Source organism: Octodon degus, unplaced genomic scaffold (genome assembly GCF_000260255.1).
Source record: "Octodon degus isolate 3935 unplaced genomic scaffold, OctDeg1.0 scaffold00282, whole genome shotgun sequence".
Taxonomy (NCBI): domain Eukaryota; kingdom Metazoa; phylum Chordata; class Mammalia; order Rodentia; family Octodontidae; genus Octodon; species Octodon degus.
The window spans coordinates 159,781-165,844 of NW_004524858.1; the positions used below are offsets into that span (position 1 = coordinate 159,781).

General features: G+C 36.6%; 1 protein-coding gene and 1 pseudogene across 1 annotated transcript in view; both read left to right on the forward strand.

The window, feature by feature from the left end:
- LOC101588350 (vomeronasal type-2 receptor 116-like) overlaps positions 1 to 6,064 on the forward strand; it is a gene marked incomplete at its 5' end in the record, with an annotated part of 52,739 nt that overhangs the window by 33,926 nt on the left and 12,749 nt on the right. The gene's annotated exons all lie outside the window — the stretch shown is intronic.
- LOC105741076 lies at positions 4,841 to 5,279 on the forward strand (annotated as a pseudogene).

The window sequence follows — 6,064 nt, forward strand, 5'->3', positions numbered from 1 at the left end:
TTTTGACACAGTGAACTACTATGACTGATCTGTAAATTCTTTCTTCATTTTTATTTTGGACAATTTTTATTGTTATATTCATTTATGTTTGTAAAAAATTTATTTTCAGGGCCGGAGAGATGGCTCAGTGGAATAAGTGCTTGCCTGGCAAACACAAGGGCCTGAGTTTGATCCCCGGTTCCGGGAAAAAAAAAATTATTTTCAATTTGCAATCTATTTTAAAAAATTAAAATTTAAAAAAAATGTAACGTTTGTAACTGACAATGTCAGTCAAGTCCCCTCAGGACTTATCTTGAAACCCTATACCGCATTTTGTAGATCCTTTGTCAGTGTCAGCCATGTGGATGAGTCACGACAATTGCTTGACCAATTTGCTCCCTATGAAAGCCTAAGAGAATGATGTCTATCCACATGACTCTCCTTAGGCACACTCTAAATTATCAATCACATTCCTCTGTGGCCCCATAATCTCCTTGATCAAAAAATTGGGGACACAATTACATCATCTGAGTTACATGATGTCACAGTATAGGTTCTCCTATGTCCTGGTTTCTCATTGATCTTAAAAGGCAAGGTCCAAAATGGTGTATATACTTTCAGCCCTTCTCTTTCTCTAACTTTTGGTCTGCAAACTTAGGCTGTTATCCTCCAGAAGAGAAGTTTATTACTGCCATACAACACATGCAGTTGGGTTTAACCTCACTATCTGTCTGAATATGAAATATCTTAGACATAAGATGGAACATGTATTTTCCACCAAGTATTGAAACGTTAAATATTAACTCTCTACTGAATATGGAAAAAGAATTAAAAAACAAAAAAATTTAAAATATGAATAAACAGGTACATATTTTTACACAGAAACTTAGAAATATAACCATATACAGCATTGTACCAGGACAGTCCTGTGACATTTTTTTCTTGTCTCTTTTTTTTTTCATTTATTACCATTTATATATATTAATATATATATATATATTTATTTATTTATTTATTTGAGATACAATCTGGGCATAATTGGAATGTCATGGCAAGCAGTACGTATTTGGAAGACCAGAATCACAGGCATTCCAACCATTCCCCCACTATTACCCATTGCTATCTTCAGTGCAGTCACTCAGTTCACAGATATCAGCATAGTTAGTCAAGGTGAGAATCCCACCAAGTAACTGTTAGTTTCAAAAACCTGCTGATAGTTCTCAGGATCATTGCCTTTATCCTGAAGTGTTCCTTTATCCCCACTGCCTATCCAAAATTTGCTATTGTGCATCCCATCTTGTGCATCTAAATGTATGGCTTTGCCCCTGTCATGTTTTCTAGCTTTTCTCTTTGCCCCCTTTTCCTTTTCTAATCCTCAAGTTCTTCCTTTCCTCTAATTGTGTTATCACTTTCTCTTTGTATTTCTCTTTTGAGTTCTTATACTAGGGACACTATATGATATTTACACATGTGGGACTGGTGTATTTCACTTATGAGTATATCTTCAAGTCTCATCCACTTAAATATGAAGGCTTCGAGTTTATCATTCTTTATAGCTGAGTAATACTTCATTGTATTAAAAATACATCTTTTTCAACCATTCTTCATGTGATGGGCATCTTGGTTGTGTTCAAGATTTGGCTATCACAAATTGTGCTGCTATAAACATAGGTACACATATATCACTATGATATGACGTTTTCAGTTCCTCTGGGAAAATTCTCAGTAGGGGGATAGCTGGCTTGAATGGGATTTCCAATCGTATTTTCTCAGGAATCTCCACACTGATTTCTATAATGGTTACACCATTCCCACCAGCAGTGGAGAAGTGTTCCTTTATCCCCACTTCCTATCCAACATTCATTGTTAGTTGATTTCTTTTTTTTTAGTTGATTTCTCTATGATATCCATTCTTTGTGGAGTGAGATGGTATCACAGTGTTGCTTTAATATGCATTTCACAGATGGCTAGTGATGTGATTTTATCATATATTTATTCCCTTTTTAAATTTCGTCCTCTGAGAACCATGTGCTCACCTCAGATGACCATTTCTCAATTGGGTCTTCAAATTTTGGGACCCTAATGTTTTTATATCTTCATAAATGCTAGAGAGCAGACCTTTGCCTCAGTGCTTATTTGTCAAGATTTTTTCTCAATTTGTAGGTTCTTTTCACTTTGTTGGTAATTTCTTTTGACATGCTAAAATTTCTCAATAAGAAGAGGTCCCTGTTGTTAATTTTTTCAAGTATTACCTGTGCAATTTGATTTTTGTTCATGAACTCTTTGCCTACCTCTTTGTCTTCAAGAATTCCTCCTACTTTCTCTAACCAACAGATTTAGTGTTTCTGTTTTAATGTTTAGTTCTATAATCCATTTTGACTTTAGCTTAGTGCATGGTGATAGACCTGGGTCAAGTTTTAGTTCTAGGCATGTAGAGAGCTAGTTTTTCCACCACCATTTGTAAAAGAGGCTATCATTCTTCCCATAAGCATGTTTGGCACCTTTCTGAAAGATAAGGTGGCTGTGTTTGTAGATGCCTCTGCATCTTCTAATCTCTCCATGGATCCTCAAATCTATTTTGTTTCCAGTGTCATGCTGATTTTATCACAGTAGCTTTGTAGTGTAATTTCAAGTAAGGAATTGTAATGCCTCCTGCCTTGTCTTTGTTGCCCACGATTGCCTTTGCTATTCTATGTCTTTTCTGGTTCCAAATAAATTTTAGGAATGATTTCTCCAGGTGTAGAAGGTATGTTGTTGGCAGTTTGATAGGGATTGCATTTGATCTGTACAGCAATTTTGGGTGTGTGGCCATGTTCACAATGTTGGTTCTTCCTATCCAGGAGCAGGCAATATCTTTCCATTATCTGAAATCCTCTAAGATCTATTTTTGCAGAATACTGTAATTTTCCTTGAAAAGACCTTTGACTTCTTTAGTCAAGTGAATTCCAAGGTATTTCGTTTTCCTCAGTGCTGTTGTAAAAGTTATTGTTTCTATAATTTCCCTCTCAGTGTGTTGTTGTCTGTGTAGAGGAATGCTATTGACTTTTGAGTATTGACTTTGTATCCTGTTATGCTGCTGAATTTGTGTATCAGTTGTAGTAGCTTTTTGGTTGAGCTTTTTTGGGTCTCCCAAGTAAAGCATCATTTCATCTTCAAATAATGATAATTTAACTTCTTCTTTACCTATTCCTATTCCTTTTATTTCTCTCTCTTGTGTAATGACTCTTGCTAATGTTTCCAGAACTATATGGAATTAGAGTGCTGAAAGAGAACATCCTTGTCTTGTACCAGATCTGAGAGTAAATGATTTCAATTTTTCCCCATTTAATATTATGTTAGCCATTGGGTTGTCATGAATGGCTTTTATCAGATTCAAGTAGCTGCCATCTATTCCAATATTCTGTAGGACTTTGAAAATGAATGAGTGTTGGACTTTGTCAAAAGCCTTTTCTTCATCAATTGAGATGATCATGTGGTTTTTAGATTTGGCTTTATCTATACAGTGTATTGTATTTATAGATTTGCATATATTGAATCATCCTTGCATCCCTGTGATGAATCCTACCTGATCATGGTGTATGATCTTCTTGATGATTTGCTGTATTCTATTTGCTGGGATTTTATTGAGGATTTTTGCATCTATGCTCATGAAGGAGATTGGCCTGTAGTTCTCTTTTTTGGTTCCGCCTATCCCTGGTTTGGGTATCAGTACAATAGTTGCCTCCAGGAATGATTTTGCAAGGGTTGCTTCCTTTTCAATTTCATTGAAGAGTTTGGGGAGTATAAGAATTATAGCATCAGTTAAATTCTTGTAGAATTCAGCTGTGAATCCATCAGGACCTGGACATTTCCTTTTCAGTAGGTTTTTTATTACATTTCATATTTCATTGGCTGTTATTGGTTTATTGAGAGTTGTTTTATCTTCTTGATTCAGTTTTGGTAATTTGTAGCTTTATAGGAATCTATTCATTTCTTCTGTGTCATCTATTCTTTGAAAGTAAAGGTTCTCAAAATGGCTATTGATAATCTTTTCAGTTTTTACTGGGTCTGTGGTAGTTACACCCTTTCCATTCCTTATTGCTTGTATTTGAATTTTTTCTTTCCTCTTTTTGATGAGGTTAGCTAGGAGCTTATCAATTTTATTTAGTCTTTCAAAGAACCAGCTTTTTGATTCATTAATTCTTTGAACTGTTTTCTTCATCTCAATTGAATTAATTTCTGCTCTAATCTTTATGATTTCTTCCTGTCTTTGGGCTCCGGGTTTGGTTTGCTCTTGTTTTTCTAGATTTTGCAGGTGCAGCATTAGGGTTACTAATTGTTCCCATTCTGTTTCCCTGATGTGTGAGTTCATAGCTATAAATTTCCCTCTGAGAACTGCTTTCATTGCATCACATACATTTCGATAAGTTCTGCCTGAATTTTCACTGAATTGTAGATATTGTTCAATATCTTGTTTAATTTCCCCTGTGACCCATTGGTTGCTGAGTACGGTGTTGTTTAATTTCCACGTATTTAGGGGTTTTTCTGGGGTTTTGTCTCTTTTAGTTCCAGTTTCATTGCACTGCAGTCAGATACTATGCATGGGAAAATTTTTGTTTTCTTGCATATACTTAAGCATGACCTATGGACTAGTATGTGATCTATTTTAGAAAATGACCCATGTGCAGCTAAAAAAAATCTGTGTTCAGCTGTGGTCGGGTGGAACACTCTGTATATATCCACTAAGTCCATTTGTTCCAAGTTCTGGTTCAGTTCTGCTACTTCTTTGCTAATTTTTGTCTGCTTGAGCTATGTTTTTGAGTTAAGGGGGTGTTATCTTGTTAAGATTGTGGTATTGGGCTCGGGCCCTTGCACCGGCAGGATGGGCAAGTGTCGCGGCCTCCATATTGCCAGGAAGCTCCGCAGTCACCGGCGGGACCAGAAGTGGCACGACAAGCAGTACAAGAAGGCCCATCTGGGCACAGCCCTGAAGGCCAACCCCTTCAGGGGTGCTTCCCACACAAAGGGGATCGTGCTGGAGAAAGTAGGGGTTGAGGCCAAGCAGCCCAATTCTGCCATCAGGAAGTGCGTGCGAGTCCAACTGATCAAGAACGGCAAGAAAATCACAGCTTTTGTCCCTAATGATGGGTGCTTGAACTTCATTGAGGAAAATGATGAAGTGCTGGTTGCTGGATTTGGTCGAAAAGGTCATGCCGTTGGTGACATTCCTGGAGTCTGCTTTAAGGTTGTTAAAGTAGCCAATGTCTCTCTTTTGGCTCTCTACAAAGGCAAGAAGGAAAGACCAATATCCTAAGTTTTGATGATGAAAAGACAGTAATAAATTTTCATATTACCAAAAAAAAAAGATTGTGGTATTGGATATTAGGTTTTTCATATCCATTAAAATTTATGTTATATATTTGGGTGCTCCGGTGTTGGGTGCATACATATTTATGAGTGTTACCACTGCCACTTGAATTTTTCCCCTACCCGTTATATAATGCCCATCTTTATTTCATTTGATCATTCTTGGTTTGAGGTTAAGACTCTCTGAGAAAAGGATTGTTACCCCTGCTTTTTTCTGGGGTTCTAGGGCATGTAGTATTGTTTCCCATCCTTTGACCTTTGGCTTTTGAATTTCTTTATGAGTTAAGTGTGTTTCTTGTATACAGCATATTATTGGATTTTATTTCCTAATCCAATGTTCCAATCTATTTCTCTTAATTGCTGAATTGAGTCCATTTACATTGATGGTTATAATTGAGATGTACTGACCTGAAATTGACATGTTATTTACCTGCTGATATTTAGTGCTTTTTCTCATGTGTTTAATTCTTTGCCCTATTTAGTGGATTCCTTCTGTTCTTGTTTGTGGAATTCTACTCATTTGATCCCTCTCTAGAACATCTTTTAGTAGTCTGTGTAAGGTTGGCTTTGTAATCATGGAATTCTTTAGTTTTTCTTTGTCATGGAAGTATTTTACTTCCCCATCAAACTCGAAAGAGTGCTTTGCAGGGTATAGTAGTCTGGGCTGGAATTTGTTTTCATAGAGGACCTGAAGTACTCTGCTCCATGCTCTTCTTGCCTTCATGGTTTGTGAAGAGAA